Genomic DNA, 18,422 nt, shown 5'->3' with positions numbered 1-18,422 from the left:
CTGGCCTCCAAGTGCCCATACTGGGTACTGCACTAAGTACTCTGACAATAGGTACCCCTAATGCTATACGGTATACATATATTATACCTGGAATAACTTCCAGAAAACTACAGGTCTGCCACAATTCTTAGTTCTTTTACAGGGTTGTCAACTGGTGGTCCGTGAAGGTAGTGCATGTGGTCCCTGACTATGCATTTAGTAATGTAGGTGTAAATGACCACCAACCAAAGGGTTTTCGATACTTGCTATACAGTTATAGTTGTTCATCTTTATTGATTGATAGTTGTTGATCTACCTTTGTGATGCCATGATGGGTTGTGTTTTATTGATACGTTTTGAGTTTTGTGTACGTGTGGTTCACAAAAAAAGGTCCATGGGTGGCAATGTTTCCCCATTTCTTTTGTACATTCAGTCACTACATAGTCACGTTGTGGAAATCTCGCGAGAGTTTCTATAAAACCAAGATGGCGACAGGTAGTTCCAAACAAACTTTTGTTGGAGAATAAATAAGTTCTAATTCATGTTTTAACACCCCTTGGAAGGCGGAATGAGGTTTGTAAGCTGAATATTTAGTACCAAGAGAGTGTGTTTAGTCTAAGCTTAAAAGGTCGTTTTTTGTTGCTTTAATGTAACCACTTCAATGCCAACCAGGATGAATGCATCAGATGTATTATGTCTTCTTAAGGCATAGGCTTTGTTTACAAAGGTTAATTTCATGTCTAATGTTTTATTGTCCTAAGACGACTTATTTGCCCCATTTAAGAAGTATATTATTTGTTTGTTGTCAAGTTTAAGCTTATTTTGGGCTACTGTTTGTTTAATGTGTAATAAACCTCGTCTCAGGTATGAGAAATGTAAAGAGTCCGCCCACAGAATATTTCTACTGTAAGCATTAATAACGGAGGCAGAACTTCCAATGGACATTAATAGGACACTTTATTTAACTATACTAAAGCAGAAACAATAAAATACTGATAGGTAACCTAGCCCCTTTCGGGACCCTGTTTACCTTTTTTGTATTTGGGAAGGCGGTATACCAGGGTCCCTTGTTGGTTAGAACACGCTCTCTCGTACCGGCGGCTACCACTGTCTGGTCTCGGGCCTACAGCTCGTCGCTTAGAAGTTGCAGAGATTTCTCAAAGGTACCAACAAGAGCAATACTAACACGCGAGAAAGCGGCATCAAAAAGCGGGGATCGGCGATGCCGTTTAACATTTTTAATAATTTAGTAAACCTTAAGCTCCTTTCTCACACTCTGCTCCTGCAGCTCCACTTCCCATGTCCCGCCTCCCGGCGTTGTGATTGTCATGCAAGCATGTAGGAGCTCGCCAATCAGAGGCAGTAACGTAGAACGCGCAGCTTGTCAGTCACCGCGGGGAGGCGGAACATGGGCAGTGGAGCAGAGTGTGAGAAAGGAGCTTAAGGTTTACTAAATTATTAAAAATGTTAAACGGCATCGCCGATCCCCGCTTTCTCGCGTGTTAGTATTGCTCTTGTTGGTACCTTTGAGAAATCTCTGCAACTTCTAAGCGACGAGCTGTAGGCCCGAGACCAGACAGTGGTAGCCGCCGGTACGAGAGAGCATGTTCTAACCAACAAGGGACCCTGGTATACCGCCTTCCCAAATACAAAAAAGGTAAACAGGGTCCCGAAAGGGGCTAATAGGTAACCATAACATAGGCAAATCTCATTACAATTCATTAAATCAGCAGATAACTAAAGATTGTCCCATTTAAAACAGCTCGAGCATGAATTCATAAACACCTAGACATAATCAACACATTTACTAGAAACTCTAAAACTACTACTTAACTTTCCAAGGATAGGAGACCCCCCAACGGGTCTGGGCTTTGGCGCTGGGTCAGCAGACTTTGATTGACAGTTTTGTGTGAGTTGCGTCTGCCCGTCCAACGCCGTGAGCAGCCTCCGTTGGCTTTAGAAGACCACTCGCACAACTGGAGAGCGGGATGAAGCACTCCTATTTCGTCACCGCTATACTAATATCTCGCCCTGCCCAGCACAGCAACCTGTCCCTAGCCCTCCTATCTATCTTCACTGCCGGCAGCCCTAACCGGCATGCGAGCAGCAACCACCCCCCGCTGTGAGTGCAAGACAGAAGCTACGCTGGCTTCGCCTTTAAACTTGAACGAGCTCCGCTCTCCAGACACAACCTGTCTCTATTGAGTTCACAGTTTTATAGTGTCCCGTCACACTCAACACAATCATGTCCAGCCGTGATTGATCAGCGTCTGTCAGTCACAATCAGGTGCGTTCTATCAGCCTGTGATTGACACGCGTCATTGTCAACGTCACTCATAGTGCAGGTTCACTACAGTTTAATGACTATTGTATTTTGTGACTTGACGGCCATGTATATTTTGTCATTTTTCAATAGTTTTCACGGTGCTACGGAGAAAATAAACCAGCATCTGCTTGAAACTCCACTGTCTCATCATTATCAAACTTACAAGGCCGAGGGGCAGTTACAGTAGGAAAGTGAAGATTAGTTGAGAAACAGTGCACTAAATGATGACACGTCAATCATTGACGTGTCATGTCGTCAATGTCGTCAGTTACTTGGAAGTCGGAGGTCAATAAGTTCCACAGAAAAGGGAGTTAGAATCTCAAGAAGGGAAAGTGTACTGGATTGTCTGGTTGAGAACTTGAGTCATCATTATTAGGAAATGTGCCAGAGTATGCTCATCAGTATATCAGTTAACAGGAGTTTATATTATAGAAGGTTAAGAGAACAGACTGACAGTACGTTTTAACAGCGGGCGACTCTCGGGCGATCGCCGGCGACATCGTCCAAAAGATAAAGAAAATCCATCTTTCATCGCCCCCCCGCCCACTTCGCCCTATCGCCAGTAGTCGCCGGCTCTCATAGACATATAATGCACTTCCGGAAAATACTATCCTGATCGCCCGCTGTTAAAACGCACCGTTAGGGTAACCTTGGAATAGGAATAGATCAGTGGTCCCCAGGTTCTTAGTCAGGTTGGTGGTCCCTGGTTCATAATCAGTTGAAAACCCCTGCCCTACAGTAATACTACCCAAACTCAAATGACTAGGTCTGTCCCTGCAGTATGTGGCACGTGCTCGTGCTGTGCCCAAAAAGTCACTGAAGCTCTTAAACTGAAACAGGAAGTGGTTTTCACACGTTGTAGTTTGTACTCTGTATTGCATGACCGCACACACCCCTCTTGAGAGCATATTGATTTAGTTTATTTCCCACGCCATACACATGCACATGTTCTAATTCTAGCGTGTGTGTGTGTGTGTGTGTGTGCGCTGCTACATGAGGGGTGTGCGTGGGAAGAAAAATGCAGGTTGTTTTCTTGACTTTCTCACCAGATACAGAGACAGTCGGTGTTATAATGTCAAGGATTCTGGATATTATAAGCAATATTAAGCGTTTATCAACAAAGCCTTGATTAATAAACTGCCTGATTATCTCACCAGTTTACTTAGAGTTTGAAAGCACCAATACCCGTGCACACAAGATGACTTGGTTTTAAATATTCCTACTGTTAAGACTCATCTAGGGAATACTGCATTTCAGTATTATGCTCAATAAATGGGCCGTACATCAGTGTATGTACGGTATGGTATAATCCATTAAAACGGGGAAAGCTTCTGTGTCATTTAAATGTTTTGCATTGGCTCAAAAATAATAGATGTACAAGCTCACAGCTCTGCAAGCTTGTACATCTGCTATTCTTGAACATCTTTGAAAAATCTGGAAAGTGTGAGAAATACTGATTTAGAGGGCATTTGTAGAATTGGCCTCAGGTCTTAATGGGTTTTACTCATAGAACTGAATAACTGAATAACACTGACATATGTCTGTACTTGTGTCCTATGGACTATGTCATATCTGTCGTCTTTTATAAATTGTGTATATATAATTGAGTTTGTTGTTGTTCCTGTAATCAGGGCATCGCTGAAAAAGAGAGCTTGCCCTCAACTGGCTTTCCCTGTATAAATAAAGATGAAATTAAATAATAATAATAATAATAAATACATACAAATCGACAATAATAATCACATGAGTGCTGTTCGGTCGGAGGCTGCTGTACTGTATATCAGCCGTGCTGATTGTGTATACAGTACAACAGCACAATCTCAAGTGTGATATTGATTTTATGCAACACTTCTACAAGCACCATTTATTGGTTCACTGTATAATAAGCAGCAACAGATTATGATTTGTTTGTTTATTTTATCGTTGGTCGGCTCTGCCAACACAAATAGTTCCGCGACTGGGACTGGACTGTTGCCAAGCAATCAATAAACATTTTCCTGCACACTAGCTTGCTATTTTGTGTAGTTCTAAACTTGACCGCAGGGCCAGCCACAATTTATTTCTATGTTTCCATTTATTGTGCAAACAAATGGTAGTGTTATGCACATCTTCCTAGTTGCTGGCGCCTTAAACCTTTAGTGCGGACTCTTTCTTTTCTTTTGATACATTTAATGTATCAAAAGTAGGTGTGGTGTATTGTTGCCACAGAAGGCAACAATTGTAGGTGTGGTGTATTGTTGCCACAGAAGGAGGCTTGTGTGTCGTGTGCCGGAATGAACAGGTGGTTGAGATAGACAGGGCTGTGGATTGAAAAACTATATTGAATTAAAAATGTGCTCCAAACTGGGACCAGACCTGAAGAAGGGAAACAATAAAAGGGTTAGCTGAGTTAACTGAGGCTGAAAGAGGACATTTGGAGGTAACTTAGCTGAGAGGGACGATGCACTACAACAGGGGTCTTCAACGTTTTTCAGCCCATGGACCCCTAGTTGAGATGGATGAAGCAGGGACCCCCACTACGTATTGTTTAAATTGTGTTGCAGATTAAACTTTTTCATAGCTTCATAGACCTGTGTTGCGTTGTGTTGGATTAATGTGTATTTTCAGACAGTTAACCACTTAAACCCTCAATACTTAGAAAACTTGAACTTGGCCTGCTCTTTTTCCTCTCCCCAACACCAAACCTCTTTGCCCAAAATAGCCGATCTACAAGCTCACAACGAGCTTGTAGATCTGCCATTTTTGGCAAATATTCCCCTCATAAAAGGGATGAGTCCATGAGCCAGAGCCCCAAAATTGAGCAATTATTATCGAAAGAGTGGGCAAAACCAAACCTATATTAAATTGTTCAGAGGGTCAATACGAGTAAATAAATGTATGATAACCTCACCACAGGAGCAGCTTTTTCATGGTTATCACACATTTTGTCATTTTCCCCATACGTACATGACAGGTGAAAAAATGACAAAATTTAAAAAAGAGTTATCATAATGAAACTTCCTGAGTTGATTACTTACATGAAGACAATGATTTATCGTATTACAAGTTTTCTGAAATTGTATATTTAAATATGCAAATTAGGCATTTAGTCCATGAGCCAGAGCCCCAAAATTGAGCCAGATATTGAATATTCCCTCGTTAAAAACCTTTGACTCCAACATCTTAACAAAATGAAATAAGTATGTTGACTCTGGCTTTGTCCAATGTTCCAATGTTGATTCTGGAAAGTTATGCAAATGTGGGCATATTTTCCTAATGCCTAATTTGCATATTTAAATATACAATTTCAGAAAACTTGTAATACGATAAATCATTGTCTTCATGTAAGTAATCAACTCAGGAAGTTTCATTATGATAACTCTTTTTTAAATTTTGTCATTTTTTCACCTGTCATGTACGTATGGGGAAAATGACAAAATGTGTGATAACCATGAAAAAGCTGCTCCTGTGGTGAGGTTATCATACATTTATTTACTCGTATTGACCCTCTGAACAATTTAATATAGGTTTGGTTTTGCCCACTCTTTCGATAATAATTGCTCAATTTTGGGGCTCTGGCTCATGGACTACTAGGGTTCAAGTGTTAATGTAAAATAAAGTTTTTATCACACAAAGATTTGGTGGCCCCCCTGTATTAACTCTGAGGACCCCCTAGGGGTCCCAGACTCCCTACGGGTCCCGGACCCCCTGTTGAAGACCCCTGCACTACAAGATCTATTCTGTGTGGAACAAGAGTGCTTTGGAGATTTGAGCCAATTAATTTTTCAGTATGTTTGCCGCCCGATGAATAATACATGCCAGTCCACTTTGATCAATTGTTCTTATTCAAAACATAATGACACTTGTGTACTTTTAATCACTTGGATCCCTGTTCTGGTCCTGTCTTAATAGGCCAATTATCTGTGATAGTAGCAGATCTACAAGCAGTGAGCTTGTAGATTTTCAGTGACGAGCTTTGGTGTAGAGTGGAAAAGGGAGGTTGACAAGGATAGAGCCCTGGGTACTCAGGTCAACAATGTATTATAGTTAATATAACTTGAGTATAAAGCAGTTGATGTGGGTCTAACGTGTCCTTTCCCCATGTCTGCATGTGTGTAATGTTGCAAACACACCACTAGAGGGTCCTACAAACACACGGAAACGATGAAAGCTGAAATAGGTGAAGGGTGGTCTGCACTGTACTGTGGTGGCTGGTGCTAGGCTGCAGCTCCCATTTGTACAAAAACAAATAACCGGACAGAACAAAGTGATTATGATTAATGATTACTATTTATTTTATTATTATGACAAATGAGCAAAAAATGTGTTAAAACTAGTGTTCTTCAAGGGACAAGATATATGAACAAGAAAGATGAGATGACACTAATGACCAGTATCTGTCAGATTGAAAATCTATCATTGTTTTCCTCCTTTATATAACAACGTAATCCCTATATACTTGGTTGACTGGGGTCCCCCTGGAGTCATGTACTTGCCCCCCTCCTTAATTTTCCTCCTATGCCAAATCTCTTCGCCCGAAAATAGCCAATCTATTTTCCCCTATTATGACATGCCCTGTATGGGGATGCAAGGGTTAACCAGGCTTCTGTGGTTAACCAGGTGGAAATGATTGATATCGATGTCTCTTCTACAATGAAGCTCTGGCCAAGAGACCAACAAGTCCAATTTGACCACATAATCCTATACTATAAATGGTAAATGGTCTCTGTACGTCTTGTGTGTCTGTAATTCACGTAACTCGAGAACCGATCGACTTGGCGCGTGCTTCTCCGAGGTCCAAGGGAGTTAGTTCATCGGTGGTTGTTAAGAACTGCCGGTCCAAACAATATGCCCATATATATATGTGTATATATATGGAGATCTAGTTGTCCAGAACCGCCGATCTGACAGATATGCCCATATATGGGAATGCCCATATAGGCCAGACCGACTTCAAACCTGGCGTGCTTATCGCAGAGGACCCGAGTGCGCGATGCGCCAAGTGGGAAGCTGGTTGGATCAGCGGGCTCTCCCAAAAATATTTTTTTGAAAATGTTAAAAAAATGTATGAACATTTTTCAACATAGAAGTGATTGACCATTATGCCAATTATTGCGATTGTATCAAATAATTGTGATCGGGCGATTTTGTTATAACAGGCCTATCGCTACCACGTATATGGCCATTAAAAAACATGTCTTTGCTGCGATTCAATGATAACACAACTAATGGAGTGAAAGGAAATGCTAATTCAGGCTGAGTGTCAGGCTAAGCCCATGGAGCATAAAACAGACATCTCTAGGGAAGAGCTACAGCAGGCATGAGTGTCAGGGTTCTACCAGTGCAACGTTGTAAGAACTTGTGATCCAATTGAAACCAATGAAGCCTTTAGCCAATAGCCACTTAAACCCTCTAGACATAGTAAACCGGCTCTGTGCTTAGACCGCTTTTTTTTTGGTCTACACTAGGGGTCTTCAATGTTTTTCAGGCCAAGGACCCCTTAGCTGAGAAAGAGAGGAAGCAGGGACCCCCCCTCCCCCACCACTACATATTGGATTCATGTTAAATGTGTGTTTTCATATCATACATCTAACCACTTAAACCCTCAATACTTTGTAAACTTGACCTATGGCTCTGTACTTGGTCTGCTCTTTTTTTTTCCTGTACACCAAACCTCTTCGCAGAAAATAGACAATCTACAAGCTCACAACTGCAACGCGTTGTGAGCTTGTATGTAGATCTGCTATTTTTCGGATAATGTTCTCCTCAGAATAGGGATGCGAGAGTTCAAGTGGTTAATGTTAAAAAACATGAATAAAGTTCCTATCACACAAAGATTTGGCGGCCACCCTAAAGTATCTCTGAGGACCCCCTGTTGAAGACCCCTGGTCTACGCCAAATCTCTTTGCCAAAAATAGCCGATCTACAAGCTCTGCTGTTTCTTTGGCTGATGTTCCCCCCCCAGAATATGGATGGTGCGGGTTCAAGTGGTTAGTGTACAACGTGTGGACAAATGCATATTATGATGATCGATAACCCACTCTGCCCGTTTGGTATTCCTACAGATTTTATGAAAATGGAAATGTCATTTAAAAGTCACCTTGTGAGAAAAAAAAAGAAAGAAAAAGAAGTCACCTTGCAATGATGATGATCTCATGCTTATAAACATAGATCACAGAGATGCCCTCCACGACAGTCCTCCACGACAATGTCACCTTTTCAAAGGCAGAGACAGAATGTAGACCATAATACTTCCATGTGATTCATTTGCTTTCATGCTGATAAACATCCATGGCGGAGGATGTTGATGGGTTTATTGATGCGTCTTGGATGACCGACGTTCATTAGCTGTCACTATGCAGACCGCGCGGCTCTCCATGACATTTGATTGGAAAACAACTTAGGCTACATGGGCAAACCAAATGCAGCATTGATTCCCAAACAGTTTCACATCAAGGAACCCCCCATATTGGCCACGGAAAAGATTGAAAAGATTTTGTGCCAGGGACCCCCATAGGAGAAGATTTGTGATGTTGACATTTGAAAATAGCAGATCTACAAGCTCTTGTAGATGGCCTATTTTCAAATATCCTAAGTATAAAATAACGTTAAAGTGGTTAAACCGATTTTGATGCTATATTAACTCATTTAGCTGGGGAACCCCCTCAAGGACCCCTGGGAGGTTTCCGGAGCCGAACTTGGAGGACCACTGGCATAGAACATAAGAGAAGATACGTGGTGTTGGGAAATAAAATGAAAAAAATAAAAACATTCCACATTTTTCACAATTTCTTTTCGAAATTTGAAACTAGCCCTGTGTGTCTTGGTCTTCTGATAAGGGAGCTAGAGTGTGCAGTCTGCTGAGGTACATGGTGCCAGTAGAAAGAAGAGATGTACTTCACTAGGCTTTAGGGAGAGAGGCACTGAAAGCATGATGAAACTTATGAAACAGGAAGTCTTCACTGCCCCCAACATGCATGTAAATACACACACGCACGAACGCACGCACGCACAAACACAGTCACACACACGCACGTGTCTGTGTTAAAAAAACGGAAAAAAAAACGCACAACAGCTTAGTTCCAAAAGATGTTTTTTACTGTAGAAAAAGTGGCAGTACATCATAGGAACGTTTCAGCCAAACAATTTTGGCCTTCCTCAGGTCAATTGTATTAGTGACCCACCCTTTTTGACCCTCCACCAGGGGAATGCCCATGTTATGGAATGCCCATTTCCATCTAGTGGCTACCACACCCTCCCTACCTACCTACAAAAGTAGTCTAATACATACATTGAATACCCAAGTGGGTAATTAGAGGATAGACATCCATAATATTGTCACGTTATGGATAGGCCTATTCTAAAACCTCTTTTCATTTTCATTTTTCACATGAGTATAGTATCATTATGTCTTTGCATTGTCCAAGGAAAAAAACAAAAACAAAAACAAAAACAATGTTTTTTGTCTTTTCTGCTCAGTATGTACTTATATGTTTTGTTATCCTGTCTTGTTTTATCATCTGCTTTTATTTCTTTTTTTGTCTTTTCGTTTGTTTTTTAGTTTTTAATATGAATACCTTCAAATTGTATGTAATGTAAACAGTGAGGTTCTCGTATAAGCTCCTTAGGGTTTCTGTTACCCCACCGGCACAACAACTATATATCGTTGCTGTCCGGCAGGAACCAGCTAACTCCATTTTGACGCTTTTGCATTTTTTTTCCATAAATCAGGGCCATTGAACACCCTTTACGTCTGTGTTGGTAAAAAAACATATTGAACCAATGAAAAGCATTAAAAAGCGCTTCTGACAAAACTTCTGCTAAACCAGTTAGCTGGTTTTGCTGACTCCAGGCTCCACCCCCTTTTGACTTCCAGCCTCATTGTGAGCTTGGCGGTCCATTCAGCTGTTCTTATCAATGATGAAAAAAACCTCCTAACTCCACTTTTTTTCATTTCCTGAAATTTTTAAATTTTGGAGTTTCCCAGGGAAAGAACAAGCATATTATGTATATAGACAGGTTTCCTGTTTGTAAACATGAGAGGATATGCGCGCGCAGTGGAGGGGTGAGCCTATAGAGGGCGCTATTACCCGCAGCAGCTCTGGTCAAATCTACATTCATAAAAGAAATGGTCTTCACCGGGTTTAATGAAAGTAGATTAAATTATGTAGTTTGTAATATCTTGTTTACTCAATAAAAATGATTTGTCGGAAGTTGGATCTGTTCGTCTTTTATTTGTATACAATAGCAGCATTATGCCTATTATGCCTATAATAGCAGCATTATGCCTATCTAACTCCCAAACACAACAACAGAGTGAAGGGCACTTCCGGGTTCGTTCTACCCCGGGCATGCGCAGATTGCGCATTCTGCTCTGTGATGACGTCCTGTGACGAGGTCCTGCTATCATTCAGCCATCTTCTGTGTGAAGATTTAAAATTGTCCTTTGAGACCATGGATTTAAGACTTTTAGGAAGCCCATTCCACATGACAGCTGTTAAACTGGCATGGTACAAAGTCTGTAGCGCTCCCTCTGGTGTTAAACCTATGGGTGTCCCTGACCTTCACAAAATAGTCGACTAGATACTTGGGTACCTCACTGTTCGCAATCCTGTGAACCATACACACTTTCATGTGCTGCCCAGTTTGACAACAACCCAAAGGGTTCGGTTTTCGTATCCATTTGTGCATCCTGTGGATTAACATTCTGAAATCAGTGATGGGGTCATAATAGAGGTGAAACACTCTTCCATCTACCACCACAGTGGCGTACATACATGTGTTCGCTTCCCGGCAGCATGCAGTGCCAGCGGCTTGGCCCGAATGAACCTCTGCACGCGCTAGTATACTCTCTCCGGGTGAAAAGAATCTGCCGGTGATTGTTTCTGAGGAGGAGACATGTCTCCTCCTCGCTCTACAGGCCAACAGAGGGGGTTGGCAATGGCAGGGACCACAGTACATGTGGGAGGAATTGGCAATGTGGTGGAACTGAGAAAAAACTAAACCAAAAAAAATAAATTCAAAGGGATACAACATAAAATAGTGGTTGCATCTGTCTGTTGTTGCTTCATGTTGGCTTGTCTCTTTTTATATCGTAGCTCTCGGGTGGAAACCTTGAATGTAAAAAAAAAACAACATTACATTTTATTATTATTATTAGCCTATTTAAAGTGATAATAGCTGATCTATAAGCTCACAACGCATCAAGATATGACATGTTGTGAGCTTGTAGATCAGCTATTTTCACTACTTTAGTGTGACACTCTTGTATGATGAAGTAGGCCACGAGTCGACTCACAGCCAAGTTTAAATATGAACATACGGTATGAGGTTTCTGCCCGACAGCAACGATAGGTCCCTCTTTGCCAAACACCTACATTAATACAGACTGTAATAAATAGTGAATAGACTGCTCTCTCACTGAGACCTTTGTTGCTCTCAACTCTTGTTTAACAGTGTAAGAATGGAGACATCTTCACCTCCCTAAGCGCCTTTGCACCTCATGTGCAAACATCAATAATTCTGCTGAGAACGGCACTGTGCTTAAGGGGGACAGTTGATGTCTTTTCCATGGTACATCTCTCTTCCATCTTCCATTCCCAGTATGCGCCCACACACTCCTCCCATGTATGACCCCCTGCAATGTTATTTATCATTTCTGCTGCATGGACAATAGGCAGAGACAGCATACACATGCACGCACGCACGCATGCACGCACGCACACACAGTTTTTAGTCCATGCTTCTCAGCAGGAGCTCACAAACAGCTGAGGTAGATTGAGCAGATTCATATGATGATGATGATCCCAGTGGTGTAAAGTAATTAAGTGCTGTACTTAAAGGGAAACTATGTAAGATTTCTGGTCTGTGTGTACAAACACCCCCCCTCTGACAGACATCAAAGTGATGGCTGTCTTTGATGCATTAATTGATTAGAGAGAGCAATTAAGTTTGACACGTTTAAGGCCCGATCAACTCAGTGCACAACTCAGTGCACAAACCCTTTGAAGTTCAAAGGGATCAATTAAGAGCTCCTGCGCCCGCTTCTCAGCTCATAAACAGCTGAGGTGGTTTGAACAGCTATAACAGATTCATATGATGATGATTCATGCATGTTGAATATGAGCAATCAGTGGCCATACCAGAGTGGAAGGTCAAGAAAGGTCAAGAGGCGTAGAAATAAACTATGTATACAAACAAGCCTGTACAGCAGTGGTTCTCAAACTTTATTCATGTCAAGGACTCCCAAATTAACATGTATTTGGCCACGGACCCCCAGCTCAAAATATTTAGTTTTAGGGGGCCCCCAAAATATATATATTAAAAAATCTTCTAAATGTTTACATAGAATAGCAGATCTACAAGCTCACAAAGTGTCACATCGCGACATGTGGCGAGCCAGTAGATCTGCCGACGTATACAATTGGATTAAAGTGGTTGAACTGACTAGAGGTTTGGGCCCTCACATCTAAATGTACCCTCGCCTCGCCCCTCCCTTTTCCTCTCCTCTCCTCTCCTCCCTCTGCACACACATCATGCGAAGTCCGGCATAAACGTTATGCGAAGCCCTGCCAGGGAGGGAGGGGAGGAGCCCTGCCCCTCCTCCCCTCCCCTCCCTCCTCTCTAAAGCTGAGAGTCTGATCACTGGGGAAAGAAGCCTAAGTATTAGCCAGAGCACTGATCAATAGTCTGTGGTAAGTTTGAGTTTGGAGGCAAGTGGAGTGATCAAGTGCTGACCAACCCCGGACGTGCATTTCAATGATATAGTAAATATAGGATCGTGATGCTACATACAGAACAGTATTCTAACACATTTTGCTGGGGAACCCCCTCAAGGACCCCTGGACCCCTGAATGACAAGAAAGCAAAACAACATATATATATTGTTGCCGTCTGGCTGAAACCTTGTATATTCATATTTAAACTTTAAATGTTTTCCTTTAAAAGAAAAAAAAGTTAATGCCCTACTTTGCCATACAACAGTGTCACACAAAAGAAGCAAAAATGTATAGCACAATACGCTATGAGTGTTAACAAGGGCTTATGACTAAATAATAGCTGCACTGAATCCACTGGAACACAGGTTATTTTTTTTCCATTTCTTGAAAGTAACGATTTTGGACATACAAGGGTTCCATCCACCGTCCGCGGTGATAATTATGCTCCTCACAGGAGTTCAGTTTTACTGCGTTTGAGTATTGTTATAGACGTATTCTCTGCGTGTATAGCATTCTGAATCTTTCAACCACCTGATTCGGATGCTATCAATGCATTGAATGGGACATTATCACCTTTTATTAGACCATTGAATGGGCGAAGTAGGCGACATACTGGATAGCATTCGAAGCCAGTGTTTCAACTAGGCTGTATGGGCTGTTCGAGAGAGGTCAATAACACTAGCTTTTCTCTCCAATGTACGTAAGCATGTGCTGTGTCTGTGTATGCCTTGCGTATCCTTCTGGAAACCAGAAAACACGTGGGGAACGCAGATAGCTTCTTAGGCCCTGCATGGGGTAGATTGGCAGCCATGACCACAAATCTTCCGTCAGGTTCTTAAAAGCAGTCCGCACTGAGCTAATCCCCTCGTTTGAAACACGGTACACCAGATAAATGAGAGATATTTCATTTTAATGAAATTAAAGTTCAATATTTTATCTCCATCTCGCCATGAAAAGCCACAGGCAAATTGTTGTTTTTAAATATCATGTCCAGCCAAATTAACGTCCGCTTATAAAGGCCATTATTTGCATAGTGGACAACTGTTTTGACACCAGCAGCGTTGCCAGATTTTTCAAGAGCAACAAGCAACCAGGTCTATGAAAACGAGTCCAAAAGTCAAACTGTATTGTCTAATGAGGGAAAGAAATAGAAAACAGGTTAAAGAACAAATAAGATATATTATGTACAGATAGATAGCGTATGTGAAAGTAGATATGAACAGTACATGATATTTAGGTGTACAATGTTTCTTCAAAGGTGTCTTTTCAAAGACACCTTTTTTAATCTACCTGACCTTTATCTGTAGTTTTACCTGTTATTATTACAGTTGAAGTTTGAGCTGGCCAAGCTAAGGTCACAGGGGGAAAAAAAGTGAAAGTTAATCTGAAATTCCACCTAATCGTCTGCATTCACCAGCCAGGGGGGAGGGTTTAAAATAAAATGAGAGAGAACGGTCAAAGACATAAAGTTCAAAGTCTAAATTAACAACAGGCCAGGATAATGGCGCATGCCGCGGGTAAATTGGACCCACTTTTACTTGCACCTGTAAACCCCAGTGCTGGACAAAGTACTTTGAGTCAAAGTATGGATACTCCTGGTCAAATATTACTCAATTACGAGTGAAAGTTGCTCCGACAAAATTTGTACTCAAGTTAAAGTACTGGAGTACTTGCTTGGGAACCCCTTGTGTAGAGGAAAATAAGGAGGCCAAATGCATGGGGACCCCAGTTAACAAAGTATGATAGGTTTTAAGTGGTTTAATAGGGCAACAGATAAGGGACAACGTGGGATATTTACATACTAGTCCATATCCAGATTATATCAGTTGCTTTTTTTAATGAGTAAATGGAAATGACTTAAAATGATAAAAGTTCTCCATAACTGCTGTAAAAGCGGCCTGAAACCTTGCCCAAATTTGGAGTCACGTCATACTGTAGATACAGTATGTCATAGATCAGTGCAGTATGTCATAGATCTTTCTTAATTTGGTAGGTATTAATAAGCCCTAATGTATATACTTCATCGTACAATGAATAGCGAAAATAGACGATCAACTAATCAATTAGTCGACAAATTCCTACGACTTTTGTCAGTCAGCTAAGAATATATTCAGTGGAGGACAGCCCTCCAAGCAGAGAGGAGAGATGGAAGAGGTGCTCTTAGCTTCAAAGCCAGTTTCTCTTTCATCAACCACCTTAACCACATCCTCTCTCATGGTGCCATCTGCCTCCAGCAACAAGCTAACTTTATTTACTCTCATGAACGTTCTTCTAATCTCCAGCCAACGCCGATAACCCCTCCGTTCAAGAGTTTTAGTTTTACGAGAGGCCTATGCTAATGTAATCTCTTTTCTCTATTGGAACTTAAGTGGATAGGTTCTCTTATCCGTTGCCTCACACCTGTTTTGCTGCTGGCTTTTTATTTAGTTTGGGGAGGAGGAGGGGACTCGCTCAGGCCTTTCTGGACAAGTTATTTTAGACACCTTAAAATAGTGGCAGAAAGAATGCACTGCTTTGCACAAATTGGTTGTTGTGTTATTATTGCATGATTCCAATAGCTGATGTGAAGTATATTTAATAACATTTCATACACATTTGTTCACAAGTCTACAGTACAAGTAGGATACAGACAGAAGAAGTGGATTGAGTCAGAGAGAGGTGCCGGGTTGTCTGAGAGGGGTGTGGGGGTACATACACTTAGCTTTGCCTTCTGTTGTTTACCTGGGTTCTATGCATGTGTTCCCCATTTCCCCCTTCCTGCCTCATACAGGTGCAAATTGAATCAGGGAACTCAGAGGGGGATCTATTGTTTGTCTGGGTGGGTCTCACTTTTGGAGGCTGACCCCCACCCCCTTATTCAAAATGTGACCACTGCTATAAAGAACCATACTGAAGTGTATCTAACTGTGTGTGCCACTCCAGGCCGTTGGGCTGTGGAGATGGTTGGCTGTTCTGTACTGTCTGTACTGTCTGAATAAACTGGAAGCAACGAAACCTCACTAACTAGTGATGACTCCTTCATTCTACAACCATTCATTCTCATCTCTGGGACAACAAACTTAACTGCAATATGGCGTTGTTGGCAACTACAAAAGGAATAGAAACCTTTAAGTCTGTGGTTCTCAGATACCACATTATGGCGTCGAAGTCGGCAGTCGTGTTGGTTTGTTTTTTTGGGGACGCAAGTCTCCAGGGATACTGAGCCAGGCGTCGAAAGAACGTGCGGCGGGACATCGGGACGACATGACGACAACTTTTCGAGAATCTACAGGGAGAGGACCTCATGAGCAGATCTAGGACGGCTGGACGACTCATCTGGCTGCTCAACATATCTTCTGCGATCGCTAGAAGGGCGCGCTGCGGTGCAGACGGCGGTGCGGGGGACCTGTGAATGGAAGGGGTTCTTCGTAGCGGGTATGTTGTGGGGAGAGGACAGCGGGTGCCGGCAGAGTGGAGGACTTGCGATGATGGGGTTCTTCGTGGAGAGTGTGGTAACACATCTTCAGCGATCGCAAGTGGAGCGCTCTGTTGTAAACATGCAGCTATCTGTTGGAAAATCTGGGTACGGCGCTGGAGCACGGCTGGGTGAGAAGATGACATTGGGGGGACTGCAAGAGAGACATTATCGAACGGGACACTGCGCATATGGGACCTGGGGTTATGTTTTTGTGATAAGCGTGGGTTAAACTATGGGGCTATGGCTGCCATGGGGAGTGATGCGAGGGTATATTTTTACTTTCTGGTCTCCTGTGTTTAATGTGAGTTTACTTTGTGGATTATTGTTTCATTGGGGGGTACGCTGCCTTCTTTTTTCCGTGTGGGCACTTTCGTGGTAGTTGTCAAATATGCTTGATGGTACGGTGTAAAACTTAGGGATAGGAATTAGGCTATCTTTGAGTATATTTTGGTGACTGGGCGAGGGGGACATTGATCTTGGGGGGTGGTGTTATCGCTTGGTGGGCGTGATTCGACTGTGTGCTGTCAGCTTCCACTGGGTGGGGGCTGTGTGATGTTTTATCCTGGAGTTTAAAAGGCTAACAGAGGGATCCTGCACGCTAATTAGTTTTGGGGGTGTCTATTTGATGTAATTCACCGTGTCGCTGTACTATGTCATCTTGGTTTTTGTATGTGCATTGTGCTGTGTGATGTTGTTTGCTGTTTTAGTTTTCCTGAATGTTAACTTTTTTTCCTGGTTGGTGTTCCGGTCGCTTTTCATGGGGGGCGGATTCTTTGTGGTTCTTTTGAAATATACATGTTTGTGAGAGACGTTTCATGTCTCTCATGGGGGGAATGAAGTATATTTAATAACATTTCATACACATTTGTTCACAAGTCTACAGTACAAGTAGGATACAGACAGAAGAAGTGGATTGAGTCAGAGAGAGGTGCCGGGTTGTCTGAGAGGGGTGTGGGGGTACATACACTTAGCTTTGCCTTCTGTTGTTTACCTGGGTTCTATGCATGTGTTCCCCATTTCCCCCTTCCTGCCTCATACAGGTGCAAATTGAATCAGGGAACTCAGAGGGGGATCTATTGTTTGTCTGGGTGGGTCTCACTTTTGGAGGCTGACCCCCACCCCCTTATTCAAAATGTGACCACTGCTATAAAGAACCATACTGAAGTGTATCTAACTGTGTGTGCCACTCCAGGCCGTTGGGCTGTGGAGATGGTTGGCTGTTCTGTACTGTCTGTACTGTCTGAATAAACTGGAAGCAACGAAACCTCACTAACTAGTGATGACTCCTTCATTCTACAACCATTCATTCTCATCTCTGGGACAACAAACTTAACTGCAATATGGCGTTGTTGGCAACTACAAAAGGAATAGAAACCTTTAAGTCTGTGGTTCTCAGATACCACAGATGTAACTGTGCGACACGCACGTATACAAACAAATCCTGAGTGTTACTTTAACTCAGACGGACCTGAAAGGGACCATTTGAGGGTTTGAGGGGTTTGAGTTAAATTCAAACTCACGATTTTACTGTGTAGTAGCCTATAAGAACGACATCACATCAACAGTGACTTCTGAAGGTCTGAGCGGGTATAGCCTCAAGTGTCTGGTCTCTAAACCCTTGAAACACAGTTGATTCCAGATACAGCCGGGGGGCTATTAAAGAAAACGTCCACTAGTCATTGTACTGCAGCCTTGACAAGGCCCGCCTCATGTGTGTGGCCCGGCCGATCAACCTCAGTACCTCCGGGCTTGTCTTTAATGCCGTGGATTTCACAGAAAGCCTGTTTGATGGTCTGGCCTTTGGGGTAACAACCGACGAGGGCACATCATGTCCTTTAAAGCGCCTTCAAATCGTGCCGTGCCTGACACCAGTGTATCTGGGCTGGCTCCCGGCGAGGCCATTGTGTCCACATTCTGTCGGTGTAGAAATGTTGAATTGTCTTTCTGTTCCTCACATATGTTT

Source organism: Gymnoscopelus braueri, assembly GCF_963280865.1.
Source record: "Gymnoscopelus braueri genome assembly, chromosome: 14".
In the NCBI taxonomy this organism is placed as follows: Eukaryota; Metazoa; Chordata; class Actinopteri; order Myctophiformes; family Myctophidae; genus Gymnoscopelus; species Gymnoscopelus braueri.
Note: the sequence above shows the minus strand (reverse complement) of the source record.